Source organism: Lactuca sativa, chromosome 5 (assembly GCF_002870075.4).
Source record: "Lactuca sativa cultivar Salinas chromosome 5, Lsat_Salinas_v11, whole genome shotgun sequence".
Classification (NCBI taxonomy): Eukaryota; Viridiplantae; Streptophyta; class Magnoliopsida; order Asterales; family Asteraceae; genus Lactuca; species Lactuca sativa.
Genome location: NC_056627.2, coordinates 280,477,496 through 280,494,127, shown reverse-complemented (window position 1 = coordinate 280,494,127; position 16,632 = coordinate 280,477,496). Strand labels below are relative to the sequence as shown.

Here is a 16,632-nt window from a genome sequence, read left to right as displayed (position 1 = left end):
GTGCAACCACTATTCACATACTCTGGCTCTCATTGCAGGGGCTCTCAAGCCCATGCACTCTCTCCATTCCACCAATCACTACCTCAACTAAACAAAATCACTAACCCGGGGCCAGACCTTCCAATGTAATCACACTGCAACATACAAAATCCGAAATCTCAAACTGATCCAACAATACCATCAGAGTCCCCAGCATGACTGGACCGACTCTCATAACACACACTAGCCACTCGAGGCTATATCTCTATGGGTCCGTACACCCAAACTCTGTGAACCCTCAGGTTCTAACTCTGGGAACCTTCCGGTTCCAACTCTAGAAACATGCACAACATAAATCCCGTGGGATTAATGCAGTACAACCCATCACGTACATCAAGCATACAAATACTCTGATCGCATAACTCCGGTTACCTACTCAAACTTGATCCCGGCCTGCTCCCAGGCCTCCACAATCAAATGCCCTAGGTCTGTATCCCGCCCCGCATACCGACACTCGCTCTTGTCAGCCTATACTCTAAGCTGACAGAACACTGCTGAATCCCAACAGCTAAGCACCCTCACATACTCATCGATCTCCCGGAGAATTCTCCAATTCTCCCCCACTTAAAGCACTGACTAACAGCCACCGATCGCCATTAACGACCTTTCAGAACAATCCTGCACCAAGAGAACACTTACACACTGACTGCCTCCCACAAGCATAAGCAACCCTCAGCAAAACACATCTCCTCCCTGATCAATCCGCTCAAAAGAATCCGGTCTTTCAATTATCCACTCCACGACTGCAGATGCTACCCGACATTCAACCCAGTGCCGCATCTCCACTATCAACCCTCACGAATGATAACCAACGGAATTCCCAAACAATAACCCATAACCAAACCTACAACCTGCAAAAGGATGAATACCGCATCGAAAACCGCACAAGGATACCGGCACTAAAACACCAAACTATAACCATACCAAACCATCAGGGAACAACGAATGCCAAAGCAAAAACCTGAAACACCAATCCATAACCATGCCAAACCCGCGAAACAACGAATACCGCATCGAAATCCACATAAGATACCCGCACAACCAATACGCCACAATCAACGCAAGATAATCAAGGCATCAAGAAAACATCATACCCGCAGCTGCCTCCGGCACTGCTCCGTTTCCCTCTGCCGCAAGCTGATAAGCATGACCCTGAGCCCTTGGGGCTCCGCTCCATCCTGTCCTCCTCCTGAACTCCTCAAGGTGGCCGGTGCTAGAGCCTGCACCGGTCCTGCAGAAGGTTGTGGACAGTTGACCCTCAAATGTCCAACCTGCCGACAGTGATAAGAAATCCTCAAATCCCGAATCGGCACTGACTGCCGACAGTCCCGCGCATAGTGCCCCTCCTTTCCGCACTTGCGGCCTGCACCACCGGACCAGCAAACTCCAGTGTGACCCCTCCCACACTTCCCACAAGTGTGGCCGCTCCGATCCCCCATTCTAACATCAACGGTACTGGACCGTTTCAACGCTGGCTGCGACTGCATCGGAGCCTGCCTCAGCTCACGCAACTGCAACTCAACCTCTAACTCACGCCGCATGGCAGCTTCTTGCAACACCAACAAGGTCTCGCACCTCTGCGCAGACACGAGCTGTCTGATATCCCCTTTGAGCATACTCAGATATCGGGACATCTGAGCCTGCTCCGAAGCGAACTCAGGGCAAAACATCGCCCTCTCAATAAACATCCTGGTGATCTCAGTCACCGACTCCAAATCCTGCTTCAACTCAAGGAACTCCCGAGCCAATCTCTCCCTCTCATCCCGCGGAATATAGCGAGTACTGAACATCTCTCTGAATTGATCCCATGAAACCGCAGCCCTCTGCGCATCGGAAAATGACCCCGTAGTCAATCTCCACCAATCCTTCGCTCCGAGCCTCAATAGGTGCAGAGCACACCTCACCCTCTGATCAGCAGGGCATAAACTCGTGGAGAAACACCCCTCCACGTCTGATAACCATCTCATAGCAACAATTGGGTCCTGAACTCCATCGAATGTGGGAGGCTTCGTATAATAGAAGTCCCGATACTGAAAACCCCGACTAGCTCCTCCCCTTGCCACTGCCACAGCCGCTGTAGCCGCCGCGGCAGCCGTCTCTGCGAGAGCCGCATATCGCTCAGCAAAATACTCAATCATGGCGGTCTTGATCGACCCAAACAATTCCGGCAACTCAGCCCGGAACAATGCAGCAACCCCATCACGCAGGATCTCGCGAATCCTCGCATCCCGCTTGCTCGTGCTCGTCTGATCGATAACCTCCAACAGCACCGATCCACCCGGAACTCACTCTCCAGCTCCCGATCCTGATCCGGATCCACTATCATCATGCCTCGAAATCTCCATACCGAAGACACCATACCAATCTCAGACACTTCCCACAATCCTGGGATCCAACTCTCGCAACCCTACCCTAGAGATCATGGTTTCCCTGATACGCGTATGGGTCCTGTGCTTTCAGTAGTACGGGCCCATACTACCTTCCACACCTACCCATATTTGTATAAAGTACTACCACAATACCCTAGAGAACATGCATAACAACTATCAACCCTCACCACTAGAGGAACACTGAGAATATCCCATAAGGGACCCTAGGCTACAGGCATCACAAATCAGGCAACATTATCATGAATTCCTGAAGATCCCTAGCCTAACTCTAGCATGTTGTTCTATCAAGCTCAATAAAACAAATATCATGTATGGTATCTTAGGGTTACTTACTGGCTCCAGCTGATCGTACCTCCGCGTCCTCCTTTTACTAAATTTGAAAACCATTTTAATTTCTCTTTTTAAAATCCTCCTCGATTTGAGACTGGAGTCACACGAATGTTCCCCCAATTCACTCAAACCAAGGCTCTGATACCAACTTGTAACGTCCAAAATTTCAAAACAATTAAAACTTTTCAAAATCACCCATTTTATTAACGTTGTTACAAAAAGGTTTTCAATACATTATTTAACAGAGTAATTTCCCAGGTTTATATCATAAAACACCAACGCGAGGAATGGGACGATCACGCCTTTGCCTTGTCACAGACTCTTGAGAACCTGAAACATAAAATCACAACTGTAAGCCCGAAAGCTTAGTGAGATACCCCCAAAATACCAACCACATATACGCCTTTCCAGGCCCTGACCTTCCGGTCCATGTGTCTCAGGGCACTTCCGTCCCTGCTGGGTAAACCTTCCGGTCCTACCCACGCCGACCTTCCGGTCCACAACACAACGTATTGCCTTCCGGCCCATAACATAATCGCCTTCCGGCCCATAACATATTGCCTTCCGGCCCATAAGCATAAAATGCATATATAACATAACAAATAATCATATAGCAGTTCATAGACAACAATCGATCAACAGATCACATATCATAGCATTACTCTAAAAAAGACACCGGTCTAGCCGGTCACTAGCATAACATTACCCTACGAATCAGTCAACATACTAAATGCATACATACGCCTTTCCAGGCCATGACCTTCCGGTCCACATAGCAATGCCTTCCGGCCTATATCATAACAATGACAACTACCCGGATTTCCATCCGATAAAAAGGGTCGGCCTTGGTGCCATAAACCCTAGCGATATAGTGAGGATAACTCACCTTGAAACTGCCGACTGAACAGATAGCTCAAGCTGCTCCGATCCCTGATACGATCTCCACCTCTGGACAGCCACCAATGCACTGAACTCAAACAATAAACAACAATTACCAAAATACCCCTGGAACCACTGGTCAATCCTTGGTCAAAGACAAGGTCAAAGTCAACCCCTGACTGAACCTACTCGCCGAGTCAACCCTATGACTCGCCGAGTCCCCATACTCAGAACTTCACTCAACCCGCGATCTAACTCGCCGAGTCACCCCAAGACTCGCCGAGTTCAACAACTCTGAGTCCACTCGCCCTCAACTCACCGATTCCTTAAGATTCCCTTTCTACACGTCGAGTATCCCCCTTGACTCGACGAGTTCCTCCTGGATGAATCGCGGGGCCACCCCGACTCAACTCGCCGAGTCTGAAGAACAACTCGACGAGTCCCAGTTAATCTTCAAGCTACTCGCCGAGTCTGTTCATCGGACTCGGCGAGTCCATGCCATGCAACCGCTCAAACTGCCTTCTAAGGTCAGAACTGCTCCGACCATTCATAGGTCTGGCCTTCCTAGACTGATTCATCACGTAAGGTCCTCATTTCGGTGCTCATAATACACTCCATGACTCATAAATTACATTTTGACCTAAGGCATAAGGATTCCAATCCAAAACCTCCATTGATTCCCGAAATGCTCAGGCATGGGACATTCTGGACTTCCAAAGATCCCAATACAGGGTTCCAATCGTTTGGGGGACCAAGGTAACATTCAATCTAGCCACAAAAGGGTTCAATAAACCCTAAATCCATATACACATCAACATAGAAGAATGCACTCGAAATGTTACCTGAATAACGTGCTCTCTGTGTCCCCAATCCTCAGAACGTGGCTTCTCTTGTTGTTCCCTTAACCAAGCCTCCTCTTCCTTGCAAGACAATACTTCCAAAATCAACAATGGTCTTCTACCTTGCTCCAGATGCTCACAATCGAATTAGGGTTTCTCTCAGCAGGCTAGGGTGAATAATGACGGCCATAATATCCTTCATATACGTCCCAAACCTGAACGGTTAGGGTTTTCGCTAAACAGCGTAGACTCGCCGAGTCCATATCTGGACTCGTCGAGTCCAGTCGCGAACCCGCGACCAGATCCGCGATCCTACTCGGCGAGTCTTAGCTCCAACTCGCCGAGTCCCCTCTAAAAACACCCAAAATCATAATTATAGCAATATCTGGAATTTCGGGCTGTTACATACCACAGGGACCATTTTTGCAATTTTTTCATAAATCTACCACGATAAACCATATCCAATCTCTAATGTAGGGTTGTGTTTTTTTTTCTTCTGATTATAGTTGAGCAAATTGATTTTGGGATTTTTGATTTAAACAATCTGATTTTGCTCCAATTTTGATTTTTTTTTTCTGGATTGTTTTCATATAGGTTTTTTTTTTTCGGATCGTTTACATCAAAGTTAAAAGAGTTTGAGAACTTGAAATTGGTTTGTTTTAATTTGGTTGGCTAATGGTAGTCGATGGCAATGGTGTTTGACAACGGAGGAGGTGGTGGTGGTTGTTGATTCTTTTGGCGGTGATGGTTGCCGGTTCTTTTAGTGGTGATGATTGCTAGTTTTTTTTATTGATGCTGATATTTGTGAACGCATTATTTTTTTAAAGTTAATAAAGAAGAAAAAAAATAAAAAAAAACTGAAAAATAAATATAAAGACAAAATAGTCTTTTTATGTCTGTGAGGGACTAAGAACGCAATAAAATCATACTATAAAAAATAGTCTTTTTATGTCTGTGAGGGACTAAGAATGCAATAGAACCATACTATAAGGACGATCCGAATGCAAAAAAAATAGTTAGGGACCAAATGCGTGATTTTCACAAAACTATAGGGACGATTTCAGTAATTTACTCTTAAAAAAAATGAAATCATTTTGTATATTGTATTATTTGTAGTTATCGTAGTGTTTAGTTAATATTCTGCTGTTTATTCATAATGTTTACTTGATAATTTTAATTTAGTAGTTTTTAATTAATGTATTTTTAAATATGTTAACTTTAGTTATTTTATTTTTAAATTTTATGTAGTATCAATTTTATTTAATATTATTCAGATATAATAATAATAAAATGATGATATAACGATTGATTGAGGTCGTGTTCGGTATGTAACGTTCGAGAGTTTTCAGTTTCTAGCTTTTAAAAATTAAACCGCTCGTAAAAAAAAGGTTTCATTCGCAACAGGAGTATTTAGCTCGAAGCATAAACAAAACGCTCCAAAATAAAAAATTATATGAAGAAACTTTTAGTTACCCGTTATCAGCTAGTTTTGCCGAAATGCCCTAAAGCCGAAATATTACAATTATAAAATAGTAAAATGCTTATATAACTTTAAAATTTTATAGAGGTCGATGGTATGAAAAAATAAATAAAGTTAATAAACAGTGAAATGATTGTGGTGCAAGTTGCAACTATTTGAACTCTTTCGACCGTTCAATGTATCGTGGACTTGACATGGTCTAAAGTCAAAGAAGCTGATTTTTTCGACTGGCGGCTGTGTAAAAAAAAGAAGAAGCTAATTGTCAATGGTTTTTGCCTCCCGAAATCGATATTGTCAGTCGGGTTTCTGTCGACTGTTGTAGAAATCAATCCAGACAACTTCATTAAGGCTACAGTTTTTAATGGAGTCTCCACTCTCTGCATATTCACCAAGCTATCGAAAGATTGATGTGTTCTTGAGTTACTTTGGTCTAGGTAGTCGTAACAACTTTGTAAACGATATTCGCCATGCACTTGGAAGAAAAGGAATCTCCACACGTTTGGATGATATAAGCACAGTCGAAGACCGGTATACATAGGTCTCGCAAGGTATCTTTGGATCGGTGGAACAATCATCAATGGCGGTAATTGTCTTCTGCAAAGACTATCTTAGCACCGGAGAGTGCTTGGATGAACTAGTGAACATCATGAAATTGAGCAAGATAACTGAAGGAGGTTTAAATGTTCTCCCAGTGTTCTATGATGTCGACCCCTTGGAGCTTCGCAACCCTGATGAGCCTTTAGGGGAAATACGCAGGAAGAATTGGCATTTTGGGTCAATGTTTCGTCGTGAATATTATTCGGTAGAACAGGAGAAGTTGTGGAGGCAGGCTGTAGTGGAATTGACTAAATTACACGGGTTGAAACTGAAATTGAAGAGCATACCCAATTGGTAACATTCTTACTGATTTGACTTTTGCGTTCTAAGTTGAAAATTATCAAATGAAAAATTGGTGTGAGTTTATAACAAATCTACTTCAAACAGTTTTCTATCTGCAAATGCTTGTTATAATGTGTCTAAAATACTCATCGGATGTATCCTGGGAAGGTTTTAAGTTCATATATTAATTTGGCCTTCAAGTCTCCCAAGTCCCAAATTAAGTTGTTAGATGCAATAATTCTATTAGCTTCCATAACAACAATTTTAATAAAGCATAACCAATATAATCACAAGTTAGTGATTATATTTCTTTTCCTAGGCTTTGACAACACACAATGTTTTCCAAATACCTTCACATTTCCAAGTACACTAGATTAGTATTAAGATGCCACTATTTATAAGGGGCTTTTTTAGGTTTTCTAATGAGGTATTTTATTTTCACTTACAACTTAAGTACATTTCACCAATAAAACATGTGTTTGATAATTTGCCATTACATTAGTGTCAAACTTGTAATTCTTCGGTTTAAATTTATTTGGGGCAATGTTGAGCAAGTGAATATTGATTTCCATATACAGGGATGTACTCGATTTTGTTGAGGAGATTGCTGAAACCGTTATGAGGAATTTAGGTCGCATGAATGCATCCAGTATTGACGAAAATGTTGTAGAACTGGTAAAGCCTCACAAGAAAAATGCAAGATCCTTGAAGGTTAAACCAGGTGATGTTTACATAACTTAATGTAAGCTAGTTTTTTCTTTCTGTGGGCTACAGTGATGTATGTGTAGCATTATTATTCCTAGATGTTTGTGTTTTTAGCAACATTGTGATGATTATATGAAAACCCTTATATTAATAATCAGAGATGCAACCAACTTTCAAGATTTTTAATTCTCAATGTCCTTCCATTTCCATATTGATTAACTTGAATACTTTTGTTCAGAGGTATGCTCTAGCAAGTTCCCAATGGCAACTTCAAAGTTGCAGGATTTTGGGCGGACTTATGATGTATTTGTGAGTTTTAGAGGAGAAGACACCCGTAAGAACTTTGTTGACCATCTCTGTGCTGCTCTTGAAGGGCATCAAATCTATACTTTCAATGATGATGAGAAACTCGATAGAGGAAAGTCAATAGCCCCAGAACTCTTAAAGGCTATTGAAGAATCAGCTATTTCTGTCATTATTTTCTCAAAGAACTATGCTTCTTCCACTTGGTGCTTGGATGAACTTGTGAAGATAATGAGCTGTCATAAGACGAGGGGACAAATAGTTTTTCCGGTGTTCTATCATGTGGACCCCTCAGATGTACGGAAACAGAAAGGGCATTTTGGGAAAGGTTTAGCCCAGCACTACAAAGCTGAGAAAATGCAAGTATGGAGGGAGGTACTTGTAGAAGCAGCTAATTTGTCTGGATGGGACCTGAAGACCATAGCCAATGGGTAATTTCTTGTGCAGATCATGTCTTCATTGTTCCTCTGTGGCTCTGTGTTGAATATCTCTTGATTCTTTTGTATCCATGTTTCAGGCATGAAGCAATATGTATCAAAGATATTGTTAAAAGGATTCAGAGAGAACTGAATCGGGTTTCTGTTACTACTGATGAGAATTTAGTTGGGTTAGAACATCGCACAGAAGAGGTTATATCTCTGTTAGATGGAGATCATGGTGTTTGTATGATAGGGATATGGGGCATGGGTGGTGCTGGTAAGACGACTCTAGCCAGAGTCCTTTTTGATGAAATTTCTTATCACTTTGATGGCGTAAGCTTTCTTGAAAATGTTAGAGAAGTTTCACGACAATATGGTCTGCAAAATCTGCAAAAGTTGTTGCTTGGGGATGTTGTAAAGGAAGAAAACATGAGAGTACGTAGTGTTGTTGATGGTAAACACATATTATCGAAAAGGTTAAGACATAAAAAGGTTCTTCTTGTTCTTGATGATGTGGATTCTCTGAGTCAACTAGAAGCTTTAACTGGATCACTCAACTGGTTTGGTGAAGGAAGTAGGATTGTAATCACAACACGAGATGAGCATGTTCTAGTTGCACACGGGATAAAGGAAAAGAACATCTATAAGATCAGTTTGCTAAATGACAATGAAGCAATTCAACTGTTCAAATGTTATGCTTTCAAGACAAGTATTCCCTCAAAAGAGTATGAAGAGGCTTCACAACAGGGGGTAACACTATGCTACTGGGCTTCCTTTGACTCTTAAAGTCTTGGGTTCCTTCTTATGTGGTAGAAGTTTGGCTGAGTGGACAAGTACGTTAAATAAACTTAAAAGTATTCCAGACAAGGAAACTATGGAAGTATTGAAAATGAGCTATGATGGTCTAGATAATGAATACAAGGAAGCGTTCCTCCATATTGCATGTTTCTTCAGAGGATGGGAGAAAGATACCGTGTTCTGGATACTTGAAAGTTGTGAATTCTACCCGCATATTGTCGCTAGAGTTCTTGAGCAAAAGTCCCTCATAATCATCTCAAATGAGCGTTTGTTGATGCATGATCTTATACAAGAAATGGGAAAAGATATTGTTCGTAGGATGCAACCCAATGAGCTTGGCAGACATAGTAGATTGTGGGACCCTCATGAAATTGTGGATGTTTTGAAGGAAAATACGGTAGAGGAATTCTCCTTTAGGTCCCATTTGTTACATAGTACACTACCTGACAAAACTGAACAGGTTGTACTGTGTTTGTGTTTGACTTGACTGACGCCCATTTTACAAGGACGTACTGATGTCAATGGGACAAAAAATTAAATTTTTGTGTCTGGTGTAGTACTTTCTGGCACTTGGTTTTTATGTTGTTATCTTTGGTTTGCAGGGTAAAAAAGAGATCAAAGCCATTGTAGTGGGCAATGTACATGTGGTAGATTCAATGAACATGTCAGAAGCATTCAGAAATATGCGAAACCTTAGACTGCTGTATTTTCATGCAATGACCGAGGAAATGAGTCCTTGTGCTCCTGCATATCTTCCTAATGAGTTAAGGTGGCTTACATGGAATTATTTCAATCAAGATTCTTTGCCAAAAACTTTCAATGCAAATAAACTCGTTGGACTCGAAATGCCTCACAGTAATATTGTACAACTGTGGACCAGTTGGGATGTAAAGGTACAGATACTCTGCTATACTTTGTTTTGGATAATTATACATATCATATTACTCTTATTGTCCCACAATAACATATATATGGACTTTTTCTATTTCCATTTGATTGCGGCAGGTTCTTCATAACTTGAAGCTTCTTGATTTAAGTTACTCGAAGTTAAAACCCCAGATTTTAACCAGATTCCAAACCTCGAGAGGCTTAATATTGGTTTTTGTCTGAGTTTATTGGAGGTTCATACTTCTATTGGGGTTTTACAGAGGCTAACTTACTTGAGTTTGTCTGGTTGTTTAAATCTCAAGCACTTGCCAGAATCACTAGGAAATTTGGTTGGCTTAGCTGAGCTTAATGTTTCTCACTGTTTGATTGAAGAACTACCCGAGACGATTGGTAATCTCTACAATCTTGTGTACTTAAACCTCACTTACTGCCAAAAGTTAAAGAGTCTACCAAGCACCATTTCTAGATTAAATCGTCTGGAAACTCTTGATCTCCACCATTGCATAAGTCTTGAGAAATTTCCTGACAACTTGGACAGCTTAGAAAGTCTAGAGAACCTGCTTGCATCTAGCACTAGTGTTATCCATCTTCCTGATGCCATTACTAGGCTGAAACGTCTGAAAACTCTTGATCTTCATCATTGCTTCAGTATTAAAACACCTCTGAATCTGAGTGCAGTTTGCAATGATATTGGAGTTGGACAGAATCTCATTTACTTAAACCTCTCTTCCTGCATACAGCTGAAAGAGTTCCCAGAGTCTCTAGGGTACTTGGAGAACTTGTTAAATCTTGACTTGTCTCATAATATGATAAAACAACTACCCTCCTCAATTGGAAATCTAACCAAGCTTGTTTGTCTGAATCTCACTTATTGCCATTATCTGAAGAGACTTCCAGCCACCATCAGTCGATTGAAAGATCTGAAAACTATTCAACTCGATGGCTGTGTTAGTCTTGACGGTTTGCCTGAGAACCTCGATCAATTGGAATCTTTGGAGGACCTTATTGTATCAAGTACCAGCATTAGATATCTTCCAAACAATATTAGTAGATGCAAATCACTAAAATCTTTGAATGTTCATGATTGCAAGAGTCTCACATACTTGCCTCCAGCAATAGGTGATATAGAATCACTAGAGGTGCTTCGTGCTTCTGGATCTGGTATTATGTTTATCCCAGACAGCATTTGCAGCTCAAAGTCCCTCAAAATTCTTGATCTCCATGATTGTTCAAATCTCCAAGAACTTCCTACTTACCTCGGTAATATTGAAAGCTTGGAGGAGATTTATATATCAGGTACACATGTTGCGGAATTACCTCCCTCCATTGATGGATTTGAAGTGCCTTAGTGATGGATGATCAAGATATTGAGAAATCCAAACAACATATGATGGTTAGTATTACGACCCAAGGATAATTAAATCTAAAAGATTTAATTTATCATTATCTTTAGTATGACAACCATAAATCCCTCATCAAATATGTACCAAATTTAGATCCTAAATTAGCTCCTAGACAATTGTATATCACGGCTATATAAGCCTCCTCTGTATATTGTTTTGTATATGAAAAATACATACAGTTAGTTGTTCTCAGGAACCCTAATACCTTATATGGTATCAGAGCTTCAATTGCTCTAAAGCCGATCCTATCTTCTACTTCTTCTTCTTTCCCAACTATTTCAATGGGTTCAAAAACAATACAAGTTACTGCTGCAACACGCTTCCCAATTAAGCTGAACGCCAACAACTTCCCAGTCTGGCGTCGTCAAGTTGAATCTGCCCTAATTGAGCTTGAACTTGACCAGTTTATCACTGGCAATCAAAATCCTCCAAAGCGATTTCTTGAAGAAAAAGATGGTCCTAAACCAAACCCATAATACATCTCCTGGTACCGCTAGGATCAAACAATCATCAGTGCTATTCTTGGCTGTTGTTCTGATTCCATCCAACCCCTAATTTCATCATCTACTACCTCCCGGGAAGCATGGGAACGACTCAATGCTAGTTTTGCTAGTGCCTCCGGATCTCGTGTCATCTCTCTCAAGTCTAAGCTTGTCAAAAACCCAGAAGGCACTCGTCAATCGCTGAATACGTTCAGGATATGCGCGCCATTGCTGATGACTTGGCACTCGGCCAAAGCCCTATCACAGAAGAAGACCTATTGGTGCATATTTTGTCACAACTTGGTGATGAATGTGGAACCATTGTAGCTGCTATCAAAGTGCGTGAAACACCACTCTCCTACTCTGAATTGTTTGACAAACTAAGTGACTTTGAGCGAGCCCTTAAGGTACACACTGCCTCCTCTGACCCGGTGATAACCACTGTCGATTACACTTCACGACAATCAAACAGATCCCAACGTGGCCCCAACAATTGTTTTTCCAATCAGCAAAGCAGCCCAACCAAACGTAACCAATGGTCTTCCCTAGGATCTGGAGGTAGTCGCCCAAACAAAAACAACCTTTTTTGTCAATTCTGTAACTTCCCAGGTCACATGACTCGTGATTGTCGAAAGCTATCTCGATTGCTAAGAGAAAACAATATCACTATCAACAACTCGTAGCCACCTAATCCTAATCCTTTCGCTAATGTAACTATGTCCGGGTCACCTGCTATCTCATCACTCTGGCTATTTGATAATGGTGCCTCTAACCATGTCACAGCCTCACAGGTGATCGCTCTACTCTCCAAAATATCTCGGACTATGGTGGACCAGACGAAGTTGTTCTTGGTAATGGTAACAGTCTACAAATTTCACATGTTGGTTCTAAATGCATTAACATACCACTTAAAACTTTAAAATTACCCAATGTGTTATGTGTTCCCCAACTAGACAAGAATCTCATTTCTGTGGCCAAACTATGCAAATCTAACCGGGGTTCTGTTGAATTTTTTCCTTCTTATTTTGTTGTGAAGGATCTTCGCACGGGGGCGCGTCTCATGCGGGGCGAGAACCATGAAGATATCTATCATGCCACACTACCATCCAATCTACAACTCAACCTCACCATCAAAGCTTCACCACTCCACTGATCATACCTTCGGTCACCCTTCTACAAGAGTTCTCAAGGGAATCCTTTCAAAATTAGGCCTTAGCTCTAAACTTTCTAATATGCATTGTTTATCCTGTTCAATTAATAAAAGTCATAAATGGCTCCAACTCATTTATCGTTACAAAACCATTATAGTTGATATACTCTAATGTGTGGGGACCTATCCAAAACTCCATTGACCGTTTCACCTATTATGTCATTTTCATGGACTATTTCTCCAAATATGTGTGGTTCTATCCAATGAAAAAGAAATCTAATGTAGCCATCATATTTCCTCAGTTCAGACTCTTGGTTGAGAAGTTTTTCCAAACACCCATTGTAGCAATCTTTACTGATAATGGTGGCGAATACATAGGCCTCTCACCCTTCTTAAAAACACATGGCATTTCTCACTACACCACTCCTCCTCATACACCTGAGCAGAATGGTATAGCTGAACGATGGCACAGACACATAGTTGAAACGAGTTTAGCTCTTCTTCATTATGCTAAACTTCCCTTAAACTTTTGGTCTCATGCCTTTGAAATGGCAGTATACCTAATCAATAGGATTCCACACGTATTCTCAATAACCACACTCCTTATGAACAATTATTTGGTCTATCTCCAAACTACAAAAAAACTTAAACCTTTTGGCTGTTTGTGTTATCTATGGCTGAGTCCTTATACCACCTCCAAACTCCAACATAGATCCATTCCTTGCCTCTTCCTTGGATATTCTACCTCAAAATCAGCCTACAAGTGTTATGATCCTACTACCTAACGATTGTATCACTCACGCCACACTATCTCATGGAAATCGGCACATTAGAACTTACTCACAGAACTTGGAAATCGGCACGTCAAAAGTCATTTCTAGAACTTACTCACACCACGTTATTTCATGGAAATTGTATCACTCACTCACACCATTTCTAGGATCTAACATTATTTCATGGAAATCGGCACGTCAAAAGTTGGTTTCTCGTTCCTCCACTGAGGCGGAATACAAAGCCTTAGCAAATGCAGCAGTTGAGGTTTCTTGGGTTCAGAACTTACTCACAGAACTTGGTGTATAGCAATCCTCTCCTCCTACACTCTTTTGTGATAATATAGGAGCCACCTATCTATGTGCTAACCCGGTTTATCATTCACGCATGAAACATATAGCTTTGGACTATCATTTCGTATGTGAGAAAGTTGTTGTTGGCTCTTTAAAAGTTCTACATATCAACTCTAATGATCAGCTGGCAGATGCTCTCACCAAACCCCTCAGTCGGAGCCTGTTTGTTCGTCTACGTTCCAAGATTGGAGTCTTTGATGGATCCTCCATCTTGCGGGGGCGTATTACGAACCAAGGATAATTAAATATAAAAGATTTAATTTATCATTATCTTTAGTATGAAAACTGTAAATCCCTCATCAAATATGTTTTTAGATCCTAAATTAGCTCTTAGACAATTGTATATCACGGCTATATAAGCCTCCTCTGTATATTGTTTTGTATATGAAAAATACATACAGTTAGTTGTTCACAGGAACCCTAATACCTTATAGTTTGTTCAAGACAAGAGGTGAAGCAACGGTGAACATTGCAAATGGATCTTGTTTCGTTATTTCAGTCTCATGTTAGGGATTTCAAATAATATCTTTTAGCTTCTCTTGTTTACACAGTGTTCTGGGCCTTTTCCCTTTTGTTTCAATGTTTTATTTGATGTGTTATGTTTTTTTTCTCTTTCCCATCTGTTTGAAGGAATTTGAGAATGATACTACATGTGGAGGAGTTAAACAAACGACGGATGTTAAAATCCTAAGCAAGCTAATGGCTGTTTCTATTCCTGAAAAAAAAATCATATTCATGATCCTCAAGTTTAATGTAATAAAGATTGTGGAATTAAGAAAAGAATCCCAAGTGCAGCAGAAAAAACATCTGTGAATTCTGAGAAACAAACAAGAATTTGCTCAGGATGTGGAGAAAGAGTTCCTCACAATTTACGTACATGCCCAATAAGAATTATAGCTGATCAATTGACTAAAGACATTTAGTTTTTGTTTTCATTCAATTGTGAATAGAATATTACTTGTTATTATGTGATTGTCTAATATTCTATTCATTTCCCATTCTTTAATTTCATATGTTTTTGTTTTCATATCTGATTTCCTAATATTCTATTCATTTATGAATATATAACTTTCAACCATAATAAAATAGTTAATTCATACATGAATAATTATATGTAGATAATTACATATTTTATATGCTCATTATCTTTGCGGAGAATGTTATGTGTTAGATAAAATATTATGAGATGATATTTAATTAGTTTAATGATATAAGTAGTATACACTTTTAAATATGTATTGGGTAGTAATAGGTGATGGTAGATAGGAGATGATAGGTAAGTGATGACAGATAGGTAATGATAAATATACGATGATAAATAGGAGGTGACTAGGAGATTCCCTGACCTTGACTTGCGATGTTGTGATGTAATCATCTACCAGAGTATAGATGACGACCACAAACTAATCTAAACAGTCTAGTGGAAACACTAGCAGACTCATAACTATGTATTCATGCGATGATACTCTAAACCCTTTGTTGACACGTATTGGGGGGAAATCCTTGAAACAATATTGTCTATGTGATGTAGGAGATGATCCTTAGGAAATGTCCTTAAGGAAGAATAAATAAAGAAAACAGGGATGGGTAATCGAGTTAATTATTTGACATGAAATGTGTGAATAAACAAATTAACTATATTATTGTGGGTTGAAAACACTATGTTTCTCACTAGGTTTCCCAACCTAACCCACTTAGTTTATTTGTATCTCATGTATCAATGTGAAGATACATTACACCGAGAGATTAAATGAGATTTAGATCATTATTGTAAATTAGTGTAAGGTCTGTTTATGCTTAGGTTTTGTATCAGTTATGACATCTCAAGTTTTGAAAAAATATCAATATCGAACGTTTCTTTGGGAATGTTTAATGTTAATATTATCTTACGTTGAAATAATATTTTTGGGACCAATTCCGCAACAAAAGAAATACTCCGTTTTAAAATAAACATAGATAAAAAATTTAGAATGACCATAAATTTGGGAATGTCACAGTTGGTATTACCAGAACATTAGTTTAAGCGAACTAGGAATTTGTAGGATTTTTAGACTTAAACTTAGAATGTTAAATGATGATCGTGAGAAGTGTGTCTATTACATTTTAGACTTAAACTTAGAATGTTAAGTGATGATCGTGAGAAGTGTGTCTATTACATTTTAGATAGTACACCTGAAGTGACACAATCACTAGCTCACTTTAGGATAAGATGCCTAATTTACTTTTGTGTGATAAATGGTTTGAATTATAACATGCCTTAGGTTGCCTATTTAAAATGCTATTATCTGATTAGATCTACGGTCTGTTACCAACTTAGAATTAGGAAATTGTATGTGTTCAGATTTCTAAATGCTTAATTATGGTATTAGAACTGACATATAAAATTTCGGAGTGATAAGGGCGATTACGCATCTAAACCTTCCCTATTTATATTCTCATCTTGGTATACTAAATGCCACTTTGATGTTTAAAATGACATGGTGAGGACAAGAAGCAGAACAATAGAAACCAACAGCCTCAGCGA

The 16,632-nt window shown here is 39.9% G+C and overlaps 1 pseudogene; it reads left to right on the top strand.

The window, feature by feature from the left end:
- The first annotated feature begins 6,146 nt into the window (after positions 1 to 6,146).
- On the top strand, positions 6,147 to 13,118 carry LOC111920016 (TMV resistance protein N-like; annotated as a pseudogene).
- The last annotated feature ends 3,514 nt before the right edge of the window (positions 13,119 to 16,632 follow it).